Genomic DNA, 20,500 nt, shown 5'->3' on the forward strand with positions numbered 1-20,500 from the left:
GGATCAAGTTCCCCCAGGCGCCGAATGGATTAACTGTTATTTTTATTTTTTGACTGTCAGTGTAAGTATATTTTCAGGACTGGATCTTTCTTTGTGTAATGAAATGTAATTAATTCTTCTTGTGAAATAACCATATAGCTCCTTCTGCTTAGAATGCTCTACCCTCTTAAAGGCTCCCCTATACAGCTATGAGCCCCATTCTGCCACCCACTTGATAAATCCCTAATTATTTCTAAGACAACTGAAACACACCTCATCTGTGAATTGCTCACTAATCGAAACCCAGTTATTAGTGACAGAATTTTGCTTGACTTGATCAGACTGAACTAGATGACGACGACTACTCACTTTTCTATCATCCCAGTGAGAAACTTGCTGGCACAGACTTTGTTTAATTTTTAAATCCCCAGCACCAGAAATTGTGCCTCCCATATAACTAGAGCTAAAAAAAAAAAATTATATTGGTTTAATGAATACAGATAACACACTGTAAACACAGAGTCAGTTCCTCTACATAGAAAATTAAAGATTATTCTTATGAAGTTTAGGTATTGTTACAAAAAGGAAGAATGCCTCTTGTTTACTTTTAAATGTTTAATTCTGGGAGGAGTTGTGTTTATGGAAATATTTGGCTCTCTTGTCAAACTCTAGCTGAGGCAATTTTTATTATCTATAATGGAAACACAAAATATAACTTCTGGTAGAAAAGTGAGTTAAATAGATTTGAGTATTTTTTTTTATTTTTTACTTGTAACATGTCTAACCCCAATTAATAGTTTCTGATCTATTGTTTTTACTAAACTTAGTTCTCAGAACTTATCTCCTTAATTAAGGAGTGCAAACATGTATTAACTATGTAGGATTAAGGTAATAGAAAAGAATAGCTCAGATAAATTAATTCATTGCTGCCTCATCTATGGCGAATTCTACCTTTACTGGTTCTTTATTAGATGAAAGTCCCCAGTACCAAATCTTATAAATTTTGATTGATGGCCCTTCTGTAATATTACCTAGCCTCCAAATTCCTGTGAGACAGACCACTAGAATCTAACATTCAAGTCTTGCTTGCCTGCCTAGAGGCCCACATTCATCAACGGTAGTAAGGACATAAAGTAGATGAAAATAAACTCCACTACAGCACAGGGTTTAAAATCTGACTTTTCTACACACACGATCCTGATTCTCATCTTCCTTCCCGCTTCTGGAAATTCAAGATACCTAAACCAAGATGAGGTGGAGAAAGGACAACAAGGGGAGGGAAAGGGTTTCCAGAGTATTTTTCAGAGGGCCATTTGGCTTTTAGGAGTAGAAAAACACTCACTTTCTCTAAGAGCAGTGATTAGAGGTGGGCGACCATTTTATAATACAGTGGACCTCAAGGTGACTCTTTGTTTCAAACTCTTGTCGCTAACCCAAATGAGAATAGCCATTGCCTGTGCTCCAGGAGTGGAATCGGATTCTCTTTCCTGGATCTGTGGGACCTGGAATAGTAAAACACAGGGCACGAACTTCCCTCGTACTGACTTGTATTGAAGGCTGTACCTCAGAGAGAAAGTCCAGGTTTCTGCTAGTGGGTATTTGGGGTGGTTCCATTTTTTGCCTTTATGAAGGGGGTAAGTGTACCAGTTTGCTAGGGCTCCCGTAACAAAATACCTCAGCCTGGGTGGCTTCAATAGCAGAAATTTATTTTCTCACGGTTCTGGAGGCTTTAAGTCCAAGGTCAAGGGGTCGTTAGGTTTGGTTTCTCTGGAGCCCTTTCTCCTTGACTTGCAGATGGCCACCTTCTCACTGTGTCCTCATATGGCCTTTTCTCTGTGTACATGTACCCCTGGTGTCTCTGTGCATCCTAATGTCCTCTTCTGATGAGGATACATTATATTGGATTAGGGGCCACCCTAATAGCCTCATTTTAACTTAATTACCTTTTAAAGTCCCTATTTCTAAATATAATCACATTAGAGGTTCTGGGAGTTAAGGCTTCAGTATATGAATCTGGTTGCTCTTGGGTGGGGGATGTCACACAATTTCATCAATAATGGTAAGCATGCACATTTGTGTTCGCGCCCAAAATAGTTTTGGATATTATAAGAGTGTTCTTGCACTTGCCTCCTAGTGCACGTGAGAAGCATTTCTTTGGATATATACCTAGAGTGGATGCTGTATTGTTGGGTACTCTCTTGCTCCTCATCCTTAGCAGTGCTTACAATTTTTAGAATTTTTAACATTTCCCAGTCAATACAAAGTATATATTCTGGATACTGATATAATTAATCAGCTATACATGCTGCAAATATCTTCTCTCAGTTTTGTTGTTTCACTTCAATGATGTCTTACCAAATAGATGTCATTTTTATTAAAAAAAATAACATCGGTATTTTCCTTGATGTTGTTTCTTTGCTGTGTTATTGCTTTTGGAATCTTAGTTAAAAAATTCTTCCCTATTACAAAATCTTAAAATAGCCACCCATATATTTTCTTCACATGCTTTATAGTTTTGCCTTTCATATTTGAGTCTTTAATCCATCTTGAATTTATTTTAGTACATGGTACAAGGTAGGAATCCAATTTTGCTTTTTTCCATAGGGATAAACAAATGTCCTGGCCCCATTTATTGTTTAGTCTATTTTTCCCTGGTGGTTTACAATATATAAGTGTCGTATATAATTTCAATATATCACAGACTGTTTCTAGTCTCTCTTTTAGGGTCAGTTAGACAGCATGTCTCTTCCTGGGGCAATATGATGGCTCTATAATGAGTCTGAATATGAAAGGGGATATTCGCATGTTATTATTCTTTTTCAAAAAACTCCAGACTATATTTCAGTTTTTCCATTCCAAAGAGATATTAGAATCTGTTTGTTGATATTCAAAAATAAAACCTGTTCGGATTTTGACTGTAGTTTCCCTGAACCAGTAGAATTAAACTGTGAAGGATGGACATCTTGATGATCCTGAATTTCCCTTATGTGAATATGGCATTCTTCTCTATTCAGCCATCTTTAATAGTAAATAGTTTTGGGATTTTTTGCACCAAATGAGTACATATAAAAATAAACAAATTTTGCTTTTTTCACAGTTTTAAAAGATATATTCTGTGTTACTCTTGATATTTTGATAATTTTGATATTAATGTAACCACACATTTTTTATTTGTTGGCTTTATATCTTACTGACAACTTCACATACATTTTTCCAACCATTGGTTTTAAAATTTCTATGCCTTGGGGCACCGGGTGGCTCAGTTGGTTAAGCGTCCAACTTTGGCTCAGGTCATGATCTCGTGGTTTGTGGGTTTGAGCCTCATGTCAGGCTCTGTGCTGACAGCTCAGAGCCTGGAGCCTGCTTCAGATTCTGTGTCTCCCTCTCTCTCTGCCCTTCTCCTGCTTGTACTCCCCCCCCACCCACTCTCTCTATTTCTCAAAAACAAATAAACATTTAAAAAACAGTTTTTAAAAAGAAGTAAGTGGTGCTACTGTCAGAGCAGTAGGCTGTCTTTAAAAATAATAAAATAAAATAAAATAAAATAAAATAAAATAAAATAAAATATCTATGCCTTTATATCGTATTTGTGTTTTCTATAGTTTGATTTGATTTATTTTATCCAAACTAGCAATCTCTGTCTTTTCACCAGCAAATTTATTCTTCTTGTATTTAACGTGTTACTGATACACCAGAACTGATTTCTACCTTATTTCACTATGCTTTCTAATTGACCCACTTTTGCATGCTTCTTAAATCTTCCTTATATTTTCTATGATTAATTTTTTGGCTTCTCTGTTTTTCTATACAATTCATAATTTACATAATCTATTCTGATTTTTTAATGGGTTACCATCACAGTATTGCCATGGGCACAAAACTATAAATTATTTTGCTCTCTTCCTGAAAAATTAAGAGTTAGAACAATTTAACTCTGATCATGTCTCTTCCAGTGAGCATTTCATCCTTTAATTTTGCTTTTCTTTTCAAAATTGGCACATCATTATTGTTATGTTATGCAGACAGTGTTTGGCTGTAACTACATGTGTATATGTTTGTATAATTCTTCTCACATTGAATCATGACTGACCAATATGACTAACAGAATACACTATAAACAGTAGGGTGTGGCGTAGGCTAAGTCATAATGGCACCTTAGTTATTTCACTTCTACCTTGGTGTCTTGTATCACTCGTTCTGGGAGAATCTGACCACCATTCTATGAGGACACCCAAGAACTGTTATAGATATTTGGTACCTGCACCAACTTGTGAGCCGTGCAAGTGAGCACCTTAGAAGTGTATCCTCTGGGGCACCTGGGTGGCTTAGTCGGTTGAGCATCCGACTTCAGCTCAGGTCATGATCTCCTGGTCTGTGAGTTTGAGCCCCACGTCCAGCTCTATGCTGACAGCTCAGAGCATGCAGGCTGCTTCGGATTCTGTGTCTCCCCCTCTCTCTCTCTCTGCCCCTCCCCCATTGTTCTCTCTCTCTCTCTCTCTCTCTCTCTCTCAAAATAAATAAGTTACAAAAAAAAAGTGTATTTTTCAGTTATGCCTTCACAGGACTGCAACCCCAGCTGATGTATGATGGCAATCCCAGTTAACATAGGATGACAACCGCATGAGAGACCCTAGACCAGAACCATCTATCCAAGTTACTCCCAAATTCCTTATCCACAGAAACTATAAGAGATGAATAATGGTTATTGTTGTTTTAAGCCACTAAGTTTTGGGCTTCTTTGTTACTCAGCATTAGATAGCTAAACAGCATACTTAGACCAATTTCTTTTCTCACAATTCTGTTTTGCATTTTCGTGGTGGGATTATTTTTTTAGGGAAGCTGATTAGTGGTAAATACACCCAGATTTTCTTTATATGAAAATATATTCATATCAACCCTTTTCTTTTCTTTTGAAAGACAAGTTTGCTGGATATTCAATTCTAATTGACAGCTATTTCTTATGAACACTTTGATAATTCTGCTATCATCTGACTTCCAATTTTTCTGTTTAGAAGTCTGGTGACAAAATGTCATTCTTTGTAACTAATTTGTTCTTTCTGGCTACTTCCTCCTGCTACCACCAGACTTTCTACAGATTTATTAGGTCTATTTTCATTTTTTAATTATCCTGCTTTGAATATGTGTTGCTCTCTGTGTCAGAATCTGTACTGTTCTTCAGCTCTGGCAAATTATCAGCCAATAATTTTCTGAATGTTGCACCTTCTTCATTCTATTTCTTCTTCTGGGACAGTGATGGGATATATTTGTTAGACTGTCCCATTCAATCTTCCAGACCCCATATTATCATGTTCATACCTTCCATCTTTTTGTTTTTCTGTGTCGCAGCCTAGGTAATTTCCTTACATCTATATTTCAGTTTATTAATTATTTCCTCATTTATGTTTGTGTTGTTGAATCCATTCATTACATTTTTTTTATTTCAATCATTAATGTTTCCTTATAAATTTCTATTAGGCTTGTTTCCTATATGCTGCTTACTTTGATTTCAAATATTAAGTTGAAGTGTTTGCCCCTCTGGTTTTTTTTTTTTATTTTCAGGGAGAACAAAATTATTATTTCCTATTTTACTCTTTGGTATGAGTCTCTATTGGAGGCATCTAGACTAGCTAACAGTTATCTTTTGGGGAAATTTTAAATTGGATGTATATTTAACAAGTGTAGAATTATAAAGATTTTCTATTTTTATGGATGTTTTGGTAAGTTGTATCATTCTATAAATATGCCTATTTTACTGGATATATTGGATTATTTCTTTACCAATTTCTTGTTGGACTTTTCTAATTTATTTAATGTTTCCTTTTTAATTTCTGACATTGATTATTTTTGTTTTCTCTCTTTTCTTTCTTATTCAATCTCACCAAACATATATCAATTTATTAATCTTTTTATATTTCTTTATTTACTAACCTTTAGAGTGTTTCTTCTATTCTACTTTCATGTCACTTTATTTGCCTTTCTGGTTCCAATTCTTGTGATAAAGATTTAGATAACTGACTTTCATCTTATCTGGTATATGCATTTTTAAGAATGCATGTTTTTCTGTAAGCATATTTTAACAGAAAGCTACAAGTTTTGAAAGCAGTATTTTATTTTCAATTCAGTTAAAAATATTTCCTCTTTGCCATTGATTCTGTTCATGACCATGAGTAACTTAGAAGTATATTTGTCAGTTTTCAATGTGTGAGGATTTTTCAAATAGATCTTTTTTTTTTCAGATTTCTAGATTAATTATATCATTCTTAGAGAAGACAGCCTATACTGTTTCAATTCTTTGATATTTATTGAAGCATGATTTTTGAGGAAGTGTATGATAGATCTTTTTAATTGCCACATTTATCCTTGGAAAATGTAATGTGCAGTTATTAGGTAGAAGGTGTGTGTGTGTGGTTAGGTCTATATCAATGAGTAGTTCAAATTTTAATTTTTTACTTAGTTGTTCTTCAACTATTATTTAAAGACTTGTTTGAAAAACGTCCCATTATCATTTTGAATTTGTCCATTTCTCATTTTAGTTCTGTCAATGTTTGTTCCAAATATTTTGAGGTCATGTATATTTTGAGGTTGATACAAATTATGTATAATGATATCTTCCCGAATTTTTAGCGTTGTGAATGTCTTTCTTTAGTAATGCTTCCTGATAGCTATACCAACTTTCTTTTGGTGACTGTCTGTGTGGTACATCTTCTTCTACTTTTGTTGGCTTCACCCTTCACCTGGACGTTGGCCCCGGAATCCTTGGCTGCTTTTGGTTCTCTCATTCCTTTACGCTGAGTGACATACAAACTTACACGCACACACCCACCCACACGTCCTCCTTTACTGCTTCTCCTTTCCAGAATAGTTGACCCAAATCATCTAAATAGCCCTTTTCCCTTTTTCTTGATTACTTTTGTATGTATTTTACTTCTTAAACATTTCGTACACCACTACTTTATATTTTTACGTAGTAATTCCAAAATATGAAGTGTGTGGACCTAAATATTTTTGTTGCATTTTTTGACTCTCACATATGGTAAATTATTTTCTTGAACATTATGTAATTTTTAGATCTATGTTCATATTTAGTTGAACTTTTTTCATGAATTCCTAAGAAACTAATTTCAGAATGTTTTCTTCTGGAAAGAATTTACACTTATTTCTCCCTAAAGTTACTTGAGTCCCTCTGAGGGTTCCAGTTTATGTTGAATGTCAGAATCACCTTCACTCCTTGACATTGGTCCTAATATCTCCCTTCTTCATTCTGTTGTTGGTTTGGGCATTTGACTCCAGAGCTACTCCTTTTTTTATGGGTGTTTGTTCCTCGCTGCTCATTCATGAAGTTTCTAACTTCCTCAAGAGTCTAGACACCTGCATATTAAACATGTAAATATTTTATCATAATTTATGCATGATTTGGTTTTATCAAGCAGGTGCATTCTTTAGAACCAGCCATGTGTTTTACCACTTGGAACCTAATCCCTCCACTTTCAGTCCTCCAGCACCAACTCCCTGTGCATTATGCTGGATAGATGCATATTTCGTGGAGAATTCTCATTAAAAGGATTTACAGATCTTTCTCGACTTGCGATGGGGTTACATCCTGATAAACTCATACTAAGTTGAAAATAGTGTAAGTGGAAAATGCATTTAATACACCTAACCTACCAAACATCATAACTTAGTCCAGCCTACTTAAATGTGTTCCCGACACTTACACTAGCCTACAGGTGAGCACTATCACCTAACATAAAGCCTATTTCAGAATAAAGTGTTGAGTATCTCATGTAATTTACTGAATACTGTACTGAAGTTGAAACGCAGAGTGGTTGTATGGGTACAGAATGCTTGTAAGTGTATCAGTTGTTTACCCCCGTGATTGTGTGGTTGAGGGGGAGCGGTGGCTCCCAGCTGCTGCCCAACATCAGGAAAGTATTGTACTACATATCACCAGCCCAGGAAAAAATCAAAATTCAAAGTATGATTTCTACTGCATGCATATGGCTTTTGCACCATTGTAAAGTTGAAAAATTGTAAGTCAAAATATTGTAAGTCAGGAACTGTCTCTATTGCAAAAAGTCTCTTAAGAAATTCATTCCAAAAAGTGCCCAGGAATTTCCACTTACCACCTTCGAAATCACTCAAAAGCCCACTTATACTGTTTCGTGCAAAGAGCTCAGGTTCTTTCCCTTCCCATTTAATGCATCACCGACTGATTATACACTCTAAGAGTGGGAGGGGTCATCATTAAGATGTGGCAAAGGTTCCATATTGGAGGATAGGTTCCATATATCAGAGGGGTGCAACAAAAAGAGCAGGTCAGGAAGCTCATGTATAAGTTGAATGCAGAGTCTATTTTATATAATAGTATGAAATAATATGAAGTAATCCTCTAGCAGGAGGATGAATTGTTCAAAACATATGAATGACTTGGTAAGATCGTCTTCAAAGGAGAATGACCACCATGATCATCTGCTTTGAAATCTGCATGAGCACTAGAAGCGTGATTTGGGCCAGTACACCCTGGATTCCAAACTCTCCCAGTGAAGGGAGGCTCCTTGTACATCTTATCTCCTTGCATACATAGAATGTAGCCTCAGCTCTGAGTAACGGGCTCTGGGCGGTTTTCGGCAAAAAAAGAAAGCTAGTCAAGACCATTTTTGCAGAAGAGGTCTTCTCATTAGTAACCAGCCTCACTGCAGAGCTTATTTATGTCTGTCTTCTGAGTGCCTGGAACAGAATTCCAACCTAATACCATTTCTGCTTTCAAAGGACCCTATCTTCTAGACCTCATTTAGCATGAGGATAGAGAAACACAGATAAATGTCTTATCGGGCAAAAAAGTAATTTCATGTTCTTGCAGTTCTTTTCTCTGTCTATTCAAATGCTAGATGCCCTTTCATCTCCTACAAATGATTTTCTCTTAATCCGCAAGAAACTAGTTCATTCTTTCTAACAACATCATTATATTTTGAGTGAATTATCATAGAACAATTAAGAGCTGCTCTCATGTGACACACTTATCTTTGGCTGTTTGTTTCAAAATTTGATTCAGCTGTGCCCTCCGCTATTTCCTCATTTTGTCGAATGCCTTTGTCAGCTCAGAGGAAAGAAAATAACACAGCAGGGGGCAGGGCAGAAGTCACGTATTGTAAGACATCATTGCCTTTGGAAACAATGTTCTCCATTATAGCTCAATGAGCTAATAACAATGCATTATTTTGTTAAAAGGCAGTTGTTACTATAGTGGCAGCAAAACATCCTATAATATTAACTAAGCTATTACTCTGACATTTTTGGATAAATGAGGGAAAAAAACTTTTTTCGTGAAATTTTATTTTGTCATGCATTACACTTTCGTGCTTTCCTTTAGCAATTTTGTGTTCTGTGAGAGGCATACCACACACAAAAGGATGGTGGCTTTGCAGTCAGGCAGCCCTGAGACTGAATCCTTACTCTAGTGTTTGCAACTGCTATGACTTTACCTAACACAAGTTCTCTAATGCGTAACTTTTCCATCTACAGAATGGGGGTTTGTGAAGTTTATTATTTATGTAAGTAATGTGGCTAGCTCAGGGCTTCGCACCCGGAACCACTCAAAAAGGGGGAGGTATTATTACGACCATTAAACAATCTTAACTGACATTTACTTTTCTGCTCCAAATTCCATTAAACCGTGGCAATAACCAACTAAATTCAGCTCTGCTAGATGCTTGTTTCAAAGGCTCACTTGGTATCAGAGGAGTGAAATTTCTCTTTTCATCTCTTCTTAGCAGAGGCCTTGTGCAGTATAGCTGTATATAGAACATTTTCTGACATCCTTTGAGAAAGCTCTGCCCGTTCAGATGTTCTCTGATGCTTCTGACATGGTGGCATGAAGCATCTCTGATCTCCTTTTCTGACAACTTTTAGGTTCAGGCAGTGGACACTAAAAGACATGAAGTCAGCTATCCTAGCACAGAGACGAAAGTCCCATCTTCATGTTACCGAGCAGAGCCCTAATCTGGCTTTGTGGTCACGGCTAAGTAACATAGTGCAGAAAAGTCCTCTTCACAATAGTGGAGAGTTAGATCAGATTCTGTGCACTAATTCATTTGCACTTCTTTCGCAAGTGCCTGCTTTGAGTCAGAAACTGAATGAAACACCAAACACACAAAGTACCACATGGCCCTTATGCTTCAGCTGTCTGAGTTTAGTGGAGGAGACGTACACACTGGCAGATAGAGATTCCTACTCTGGACAAGCGGGTGTAAGATGCATTCCTTCCAGCTTCTCTTCGCCAAGTACAATGATAAACCCTGAAAATAATGCAAGAGGCAACATGAGGAGAACTCTTGAATGATGGATAGAGGAAGGCAAACTGGTTAGTGTTCCCAAGACTGAAGGAAAAACAGTGGCAACATCTTCCAACCCTCCACCCGACAGCAAAAGGTGACCCCGGTCCTGCACACTGGATTTCCCATCTAGCTAAAGAGGGCAGGCCAACTTGACTCATTCCTCCCCTGGATCTAACAGGAGTCCTGTCAACAACACCAGGCAAACAACGTATGCAAGAGGGAAAGATCAAGACCCACAGTGAATATCAGTCGGCAAGGGAAATGATCTCATCGGGCCCGAGACTCCCCTCCACCACCTAGAGAAACTGGGTGGCCTGGTGACACCAACAATGGGGAGCCACAGAAGCAGCCTTGCTGAGAAGCCTCTTTGTTCCTGCAGGTCAGAGACTGCCCTCCCTCACCAAGAGACCAGGTGAGTGGGGCAAAAGAGATCCGGGCAGAGAGATCGGGCAGAGGTGGCAAAAGAGATCCAACTCCACTAAGAGTCTCTTCACCAGCAGCCTTTGTCTTTTGGGGAGAGGGGGAGATTCCCAACACCTACAGCCAGGACTTAAGTGCTGATTCTAGGGAGGTGACTGCCCTCTAAAATAAGAGATGTTCAATACGACTTAGAGTCTCCTAACATAATGGTCAGAGTGTTGAAGAGACAATTAAAAGTGACCCATCACACCAAGCCAAGACAATCCATTGATGCCAACACCAAGAGGAATCAGAGACCGGGAAGATGTGACAAAGATTTGAAAGCAACCTTCACAAAAATGCTGCAACAAGAGACGACAGATTCATTTGAAACTGATGAGAAATAGAAAATCTTAGCAAAGAAACCCAATCTGTCACAAAGATATTTAAGAACGTAGCAACTGATCTTAACTCTGGGAAGTAAAGCAAAGAGTAAAGAGAGATGCTAACTTTTCACCCTAGAATTTTGGGTATGCTTTGAATTCTTTTCAATGAGCATGACATTTTTAAAATAGAATTAAAATCCAAATTCTATAAAATTAGCTAAATTCTATTTTGAGAAGTAAGAGAAACAGCTTCTCTGTGCTCTGCTATTAAAATTTCTTTTCTGGGTAAGTAGCTAAGATAATTTTTTAGTGGATTTATATTGAAATCAGTGAGTTAGTACCTTCGAAAAATGAGTTGGTGGCTTTCCTTATATATAAAAAAGTTTTTGAACGATAATTTTTATTTTTTTTTAATTTTTTTCATGTTTATTTTACTTTTGAGAGAGAGAGAGAGAGAGAGAGAGAGAGCATGAGCAGGGGAAGGGCAGAGAGAGTGAGACACAGAATCCGAAGCAGGCTCCAGGCTCTGAGCTGTCAGCACAGAGCCCAATGTGGGGCCGGAACCCATGAATGGTGAGATCATGACCTGAGCCGAAGTCAGATGCTTCACGGACAGAGCCACCCAGGCGCCCCTCAATGATAATTTTTAAAAAAGAGAAAAAAGTGCACCAATTCCTACAAATTTTAACTATCACCATTACAACACTCTTTGCACACATGTTATTGCTAAATTCAGCTTTAAGAAATTATGTTTTGTTTTTTGTTTTTTTTTTAAGATCACCACAACTTGGGAACAATTACAATCTAGTTAATGATGTGCAGCTCAAAATAGAAAATGTGGCTAGAAATGATTGGTGCTTACCCCAGTCTTCCTCCTATAAGGTTGGATGCTTGAGTTCTGCTCTTTGACTTAAATAAGCAGAGTGGACTGAAACCAGTGCTCCTGGAGAATGAAAGGATAACAGGAAGGGCACACCCTCCCATACATTTTGTTTTTGTTTTCTCGTTTGTATTTGCTACTCTCAGACCTTCCAAAATTCTCACCAAACAAGGTGGGATATTGTGACTTCTAATAAGAAATATATACTTGGTTCTCCACCCTGTTCCGACACCAAGCTCCTAAAACCCTTCAAATTTTCTAAGTGATAAGAGCAATTAAGGTGTCTTTTTTAATGTTAATGAGGTAACTTTTGGAAAACCCAAAAGGATGAGGGCTGGGAGTCAACCGGGAGATGAGAGGTTGGGAACTTTCAGAGGATTTAGAAGCTCTATGCCACTTCCGCATACCTTGTCCTACACATCTCTCCCATCTGGCTGTCCCTGAGTTATATCCTTTTATAATAATGCAGTCATCTAGTAAGTAGAATGTTTCCCTGAGCTCTGTGAGCCGCTCTAACAAATTAATGGAACCCAAAGTGGGGATTGTGAGATCCTTGGATTTATAGCCAGTTGTGAGGGAAGCAGTCTTGTAGGACTGAGCCCTAAACCTGTGGAATCTGATGCTGTCTCAGGGTAGGTAATATCCGAATTGGGCTGAGTGGTAAAACACCCAGCTGCTGCCATAGACTCACTTGGTGGCGTGGGGGTGGGGGGTGGCGAAAGCCCTACACATCCGAACTGGGTGCAGAATTGTGCACGGTTATCAGAAAAGTCACTCGCCTAGTTAGTGGTACCTGTAGTTACACCGTTAGGAACCGAACTACCAGGTTCAGCAGTTAGACCACATAGAAAGGCAACATTTCCCCTCTTACTTTACTAGGAATCAACAGAGGAAACAATACTGTGAAATCTATTTTTCTGCCAACCCTTTCTGCAGAAAGCAAAGGACTAGGGGAAAAGTATGATGCATGCAATGCCAAAACAGAGTGGTTCATGGTCAGACTGCTGCCCCTCCTGCAGAGGCGTCCATCCTTTCTTTACTGTGGCAGCAAGAGCCTCTGCTTATGCCAAAAACATCCTAGCTGTGACATGCACGTACCGATTTCAATATTCCTGTCAGAAGAACTACAAATACAGGAATTAACCCCAGAAGGGATTTGTCACCATCAGTGAGCACGAATATTTCAATTTCTGGATCCATCATTTTCCAGGAAGACACATGGTATCTCGGAACAAATAAGTTATTCCTGAATAATTGTCTCAGTCTAAAGTGACAGGGGTAAGAATAGTTGCCCTTTTTGGGAAAAAAAAAAATCTATGAAAGAAAATCTTGATTACGGTTATAAAATTGATTCAAACAACACAGAAGAGTTGGAAGTAATACTGTCTCTTGCCATCTCCCTTCCCACTCAGTTGTTATTCCTCACATTTAACTGTATCAACAGTTTCATGTCTACATGGCCAAAGAAATATGCATACGTTATATGTAAATGACACTTTTATTTACACGAAGATTTGTGTTTTATAATTTTCTTATGAACTAATGTATTGATCAACTTTCCATTTAAGTAGCTAAATCTCATTTCTAATCAGCTGCAAAAATAGCACATTGTGTGGATATTATTAATACTTTTCCGATTGATAAACATTGGTGTGTTTTCTGGATTTGGGCATTGATGAACATCTTTGCACTTAAGCAAAATGGTTAAATAAATTCCTTTGGGATTCAAGATCACAAGAAATCTTAATATTTTCAAATTGTCCTTCAACACGATTGGAGAGCCCTTGTTTATTGTAGCCAACAGTGGATATTATGAAACATTTTAGCGTTTCCTCCAAGATAGGAAAAAAATGGTGTTTCATTGTTTATTTGAATTTGCATATGTGGTTATGAGTGAATTTTAGCATCTTACCATATGGCTGGCTATTTGCTATTTGCAATATTTTTCTGTGAAACGTTGCTTCAAGTCTTTATTCATTTTCTATTGTGAGAACTCTGTGTGGCAAGGCAATATGACATTTGTCTGGCATACATTTTATGTTTTGCATATATTTTCCATAGTTGTCATTTTTCTTATGACATTGTGAAATTTCCCTGCAGTGCAAAAGTTCTACTTTTTTATGCAGTCTAACTTGAGACTTTTTCCCTCTCAGTTTTTGACTTTGAACAAGTCTTTTCCACTCCAAAGTTTTTAAAAAATAAAGTTATTTCTTCTGGTGCTTTTAGAATTTCTCTTTTTATATTTAAAAGCTTGCATTTCTGGTGTTTACTTGAGAATAAAGTTTCTAGTAATGATTCAGCTTCATCTTTTTCAAAAGGTCTAGTCAAATGGCCCAAAAGAATTTGTGAATAATCTGTCAGAACCTCAATTGTTTTAACTATCCTCTTTCCCAATTTTTTTATTATATTTACGAGTCTATTTCTAACTTACTTTCAGTTTCCTTGATCTATTTATGCAGTAATAACAATGATTTTAATACTCCCTAACACTTTTTAAACCTATAAAAAGGACTTCCTGCTAATTACTTTTCTACATCAGAAGATTTCAAGATGTTTTCACATGCTGATTATTTTATATGAATTGTTGCCAAGGTAAAAAAAAAAAAAGAGTCTGTTCTTATTTAAGTTGAGGTATGAATGAGTTAATTGATTTGAGGGAAACTGTCAGTAGGGATTCTGGTTTTCTATACAAAAACAGGATACAGCTTTCTGTTTGTTTAGAGCTTACTTCATGTCTTTTAGTGAAGTATTAACATTCTCCTCATATAGTGTCTGAGTATTTATTTAATTGGGGTTTATTCTTAGATATTTTGTATCTGTTGTTTTGATGGTGATAGTCTTTGCCAAAGTGCTGATACAAGGAAAGTGGAGAAGATACGATTTGTGAACTTGAGACACTCAGAGTTGAATCAGGAGTTCACAAGATGTAAGATGCAATAGTATTGAGAAAACAGACATATGCACAAAGTGATGTGGGGGTTCAGAGGAGATAGTATCCATCTCTGCAAAATCAGTTTCCTAATACAATGCAACATGTGATCTGGGTGTTGAAGAACGAGTGGAGTCTCTAGGGCAAGAGAAGAGGCAAGAGCTTTGCAAGTAGCAGGAGGGGAAATGCAAAGACAGGGCAGGGAAAGAAAAGCCGTGTATCACGGGAGGCTCCCGCTGGACTTTTTACATGGCTGCAGGTAGAAAACATGTGAAAGGAGGTTAGATTTTCACTCCCAGGGAAAGAGTCTTTTGTTTCAAGGTAAGGAATCTGGAATAGATGAAGTGTGTTTTTAATTGCAAGGTAATTTAGGTAGCCGTGAACAGCTTTATCCCAAATGAGGAGAGACAAGCGGCAGAGAGTGCCAACAAGGGAAAGAAAGGTCGGGTGTAGATAGAGAAGCTGAGGTCCTGGCAGCACATCCCAATGGTAGCAAAGCTCTAACATAAAGAAGATACGCATTAAACATTGAGAGAATTAATGAAAAGACGAAATGAAAAGGCAAGGGGTATTCGAAGGCAGTTCTGTCCAGAAGTGCACAATGTGTAATAGTTTCATGTCAAGCTTTAAACCACTCATTGTTCTCAACCCCCAGACTTCCATAGAGGTGTAGCACTTCGCCTGGTAAGTGGGGCAACATTACGGAACAAGAATCTGGAACACAGCTCTGTTCTGAAACACAGCAGTGATTAAATAAATGAATTAATGGTTTCAAAGCCCTTGGGACAGTGCTTTGCACAAACTAAGTGCTGTTTAACTGATAAAACTGTTTGTTAAGTAAATAACGAAGCAAGGACCCTGGATAAAACTGTAGACCTCAGTTGTCGCTTTCTTAAGTACCTTCCTCTCCCTCTAGTTGCCCCATGAATTCTCCACATCCCTTCTTCCTAAATTCCAAACATCTCCATCAATCTGCCTTTTGTTCCAAACCACCTCACAAAAGTGATATATTTACTGCAAGAATCTGTGCCGGAAGAGAGGAAGAAGGAGCCTGTGTCATTTGACAAGGAAGGGAACAGGTGGACCATGGTGAGCAAGACAGAGGACGAGGTTCATGCCATTTGTAGCTGCCACTTTTAAGGAGTTTGGGCTTCATCCCAAGAGCAATGGGAAGCCCATAAAAGGATTTAACAAGAGAATTACGTGCTTATGCTTTCATTTTTAAATGTTCCTTCCAATTCACAGCAGAGAATAGATTTGAAGAAATCAAAAACAAATGTGGGGTGGCTATTCCTTTAGTCAAAGTAAGAGAGAGACGACAGTGGTTTAGACTATAGTAGTAGCTGTGGAAAAGAGATCACCAGGAGGTGGGAGTGGGGATCAATTCAAATGAAGAAATAAAGAGAAGTATGTGAAGGGTGTTGACTACGTTTTGTACCTTGAAGATCTGGGTACCATTTATCAAGGCAGGAGATTTTGGAGGAAGTTCAGGTTGGGGTGGGGGGGAGAACATGTGCTTAACTGGGTAAATGGGTCTGGAGCTCAGTGAAGTCTGGGCTAGAGCAAACCGTGGGAGGGCCTCTTTCCATCTTTTCAGCCCCACCTGTTACTCCAGTCAAAGCTGCTACAATATAATAACCACTGGTGTCCTCTCCCAGATGTTTGCAGATCTAAAAAAAGAGAGAAGAGAGAAAGTGAAGTCAGAGAAGCCGCAAGAAGGGAATACTGAAGGAGGAAGCAGCAGTTTTGTCAAATCTTTTAAGCCTGAGAAACATGAAGACCGGAAGCTTGGCACCATGGAGGTCAAAGATGCCCGTAGCTGGGACCAGGCTTTTCTTTTAACAGAACGCATGGAACTGCAATCAAAGACATTCTCAGACTGAAACTCTAGGCATTAAGAAGCTGCACAAACAGATAAGCAAGGGGGTTTTAACCCCCGAGGAATCACACCATGTTGGGGACTTTCTATTTGTGACATCAGTTGTCCAGGACAACTTTTGGTAGCACCATGCTCGGCCCCTGCTATGAGGCACTTAGGAGCGTGGGCTGCGAGCCTGCTGGTGATTTCCACATTTCTCAGGATATATTCACCAACATCTGGACCAAGTTATCAATTTTTAACTCAGTTATCATCTCTGATCTTGTAAACGTATGATATGAATAAGATCTCACCCTGAAATTGAATCTGCAGTGCTGTCTTAGCTGTTAAAAGCATTTTGTGGGAATTTACCAGGTATTTAAACCATTCCCCCATTTTATGGGATTGTCGATACCAAACTCTTTCTATGAGTGAGAAAAAAAATTGTCTAGAATTCCTCCATCCATGTGCTTCATAGCTAGGGTCACTTAAAATTCTAGCCTGGCCCCACCACAAAAATGCCAACCTTTCTTTCCTAACAAAGTCCTTCTGAATCCTGTGTCAAACTGTTAATAGTAATTTTTTGCAGACTCCCACACACAGCTGGCAAAGTACTTGGATGAAAGGCTCAAAGAAATGTAGAAAAATTTTGAAAAACAAGATTTCTCCGTGTCCAAGCTGAGAAGGAGAGTTCAGACTTGTATTCAAAAACTATGGTTATAACTTTCGATAAAATATAATACTAATAAAGAAAAACAAGGTTTGAAGAAAGAGAAATTGCTTTTATATTTCCTATGAAAATGTCCATAATGTTACTCGGCTCTTGAATTCAAGTGCTTTGGTCCCGCGCTGAAGTATATATCAGGATGATGGCACATACTTAATGAGAATGGCTACCATTCACTGTGTGCCAGGCATGGTTTTGATGCTTTCTGTGCACTATGTCTCAATCTTTTGAACAACTACATGAAGTAGGTGTCATTATCTCTACTTCATTACTAGGGAAAGTGAGATATAGAAGTTTAAGTAACTTGTCCAGGTTAAGCCAACAAGGGGTGGCAGCAAGATCCAAATGCTAACCTTGCCTCAAGTCCATGTCCCTAAGCCCTTAGAGTAAGAATGTTCTAGAAACATAAGTAAGCACCCAGGCCATATAATTCCTCCTTTACTTATGTGAGCTTTTCCGTGTAAGCTTTTCATAGTCTTACAGGACCAATTCAGTCAAACGTAAGAGAAGTTCAGAAACCAGTCTGAAGAAGCCCATCACTGAAAGTATGGGACAGGTCACCGCATGTGACTACTGACTGATGTTTAATGGCAGCTAATATCAAATCAGTAACTTGAGAAATCAGACTCTGTAACCCACACTGAGCCCTTTCTTTGTGTCATTCTTCAATGGATTCCAAAGCTTCTGGTGAGAGGCAAAATCTAGACAGAAGAGGAGAAATGGCCAGGCGCGAAGAGTCCTGTTTGTTTGTGACAGTTCAGCAAGGCTGCTGCCAGCAGTCCTAGAGGAGACCGTCGGCCAGAGCCACCCTCCCGCCCCTCCCGCCCCCTCCCCACCCCACTGGCAGCAGAGCCTCTTGCTTGCATTTGACTTGACTTCTTGCAATAATATGAATTCTAGAAGACTATTAGACTACCAGCCTAAATTTAAGGGTAGTTTCCAACAGTTCGAGTTTGTCGATGCTGAAGTTAAAAAATGAGGGGAAAAAACATTTTGCACTAAAAAAAAAAACATATATTACAAAGAAGGGTTAACTCAGCACAAAATCAGCTGCGTCTCAGTTCTGGGAAAAATCATCATATTGAGTATCTCCACTGACTTTCCTGCCCTTTACAAGGCCAGAGATTTCTAAAATAAAATGTCATATTCTTCCTCACCTTCAAAATCAGTTCCTTAGAGCTGCTTTCCTGGGATGCCACCATGATCCTCCAAGGGGTTTAAAGGTAGGTATGCTGATCTTGAGGTATAGACATGAATTCAAATCCCCACTAGACATGTGTGCTGACATCGCATTTCAGACAACAATTTGAGCTTCAGTTTCCTTACACGCAAAAAAAAAATGACAGGGGTGCCTGGGTGACTCAGTCAACTCTTGATTTCTGCTCAGATTTTGATCTCACCATGATGACATCCAGCCCCACGTTGGGCTGTGGGCTGAGAGTACAGCCTGCTTCAGATTCTTTCTCCCTCTCCCTCTGCCCCTCCCCTGCTCACGCACGCTCTCTCTCTCTCTCCCCCTCCAAAAATTAAATAGGTAAATAAATGTAAAAATAGAAATAACAGCACTGACTTTATGAAGTAATTATGAAAATGCTTCCATAATGACTGGCACGTAGAGGGACTTAAAAATAGTGATTACATCTCAGACTCAGTCCTTCCCACACCAATTCATCCATTTCAATAAATTATTGTGTCATTAAAAACTGCTCGTTCAGTGACCCTCATGGGGCAGCAAAGCACTGTGGAGACTCTCAGGAATAACTGAAATCGATGGGTCCTGAGTTTTCTAAGTGCCCCACTTGCACCAGGCAGCAGTGAAGAGAATTATCTGTTTAAGATGCTTTCCTTGGCATGAAATGCCAGTTTAATGGTCACAGAGGGATGTAAGAATTCCATTGGCAGGTGGGCAAGGATATCCTTCATCTTCTGAATGTTCCAGAGTTTTGGAAAGATGATTCCTCCTCTAAATATCCTGTGTGCCTTATTGTGTGCCTGTTGGTGTCTTTATAGAGCAGATCCGATTCCAGGAAGGGGCCTTGATAAATGAATACAATCTCCTCAGGCCATTGGGGACAGCCTGAAGGGGGTGTCCCCAGGGCACCTGACCCACAGGCTCAGGACTGGGCTGAAACCTACTGTCTCTAAGCATGCAGGAGGCAATCCTTACAGAATGGGTGGGGCTTCAAAATGTTAAGATGATTCTGTTTTTATTTCTATTTATATAGAAAATAGTCGTGGGGGTCCCAACCATTCTGAAGCCATCGTATTAATTCCATTGTGTTGAGCCTTTGGTATGGAGATAATAAGAGATCCATTTAGTTTATAAAAAAAAAAAACCACATACAAAATGAACAGTTCTCCATTTTCAACTGGTTTTTGGAGTGGTCCACTCTAAAAATTGCATTTTATATCTCAGCCAAAAAAAAAAAAATACAAGGCAAATAAAAAACTTGTGTGTGACTATCTCCTATCATGCACTTTCTGTGTGGCTCAGTAATCTCAGCTGGCATGAGAGGAAGGTCAAGTTTATTAAAGTATCATCCTAGAAAGGAGATGATTTCATCAGATACAGACACTATTTCTTGGGACTTAGATTTTTCTCATAAATATCTATTCAACATTCAGTGTGTATGTGTGCATCAGAACCTAAGTATCTACAACTTGCATGTGTCACCTTGATGACCTTGGAATAAAGTTAAGAACAGAGCAAGATTAAAAGAAGGAAGAGATGTGCTACAATTTCTGCACTGAGATATGTGGGATAACTGGTTCTGTCCCCTCAACATCTCAGGGGATGTATTATATATATATAATACAGGCTTGCTGTATATATATATATATATATATATATATATATATATATATACAGGCTTGCTTGAGCGCATTTAATTAGTTATCTAGTTGATGCCACGAATAAACCATAGCCAGTTTTGATTAGCCACTGTGCTAAGGACTTTACACATTACCTGGTTTAATCTACTTTGCAGCCTTTTGAAGTGACGCTATCA

At 38.4% G+C, this 20,500-nt stretch overlaps 1 long non-coding RNA gene across 2 annotated transcripts in view; it reads left to right on the forward strand.

Annotated features, from left to right (window-relative positions):
• Nucleotides 1-20,243, forward strand: part of LOC109498550 — a 528,643-nt gene extending 508,400 nt beyond the window's left edge. For both annotated transcript variants that reach the window (XR_006595729.1, XR_006595727.1), the window contains exon 10: nt 16,566-20,243. This is a non-coding gene — a long non-coding RNA (uncharacterized LOC109498550). The remainder of the gene's footprint in view (nt 1-16,565) is intronic.
• The last annotated feature ends 257 nt before the right edge of the window (nt 20,244-20,500 follow it).

Source organism: Felis catus, chromosome A1 (genome assembly GCF_018350175.1).
Source record: "Felis catus isolate Fca126 chromosome A1, F.catus_Fca126_mat1.0, whole genome shotgun sequence".
Lineage (NCBI taxonomy): Eukaryota > Metazoa > Chordata > Mammalia > Carnivora > Felidae > Felis > Felis catus.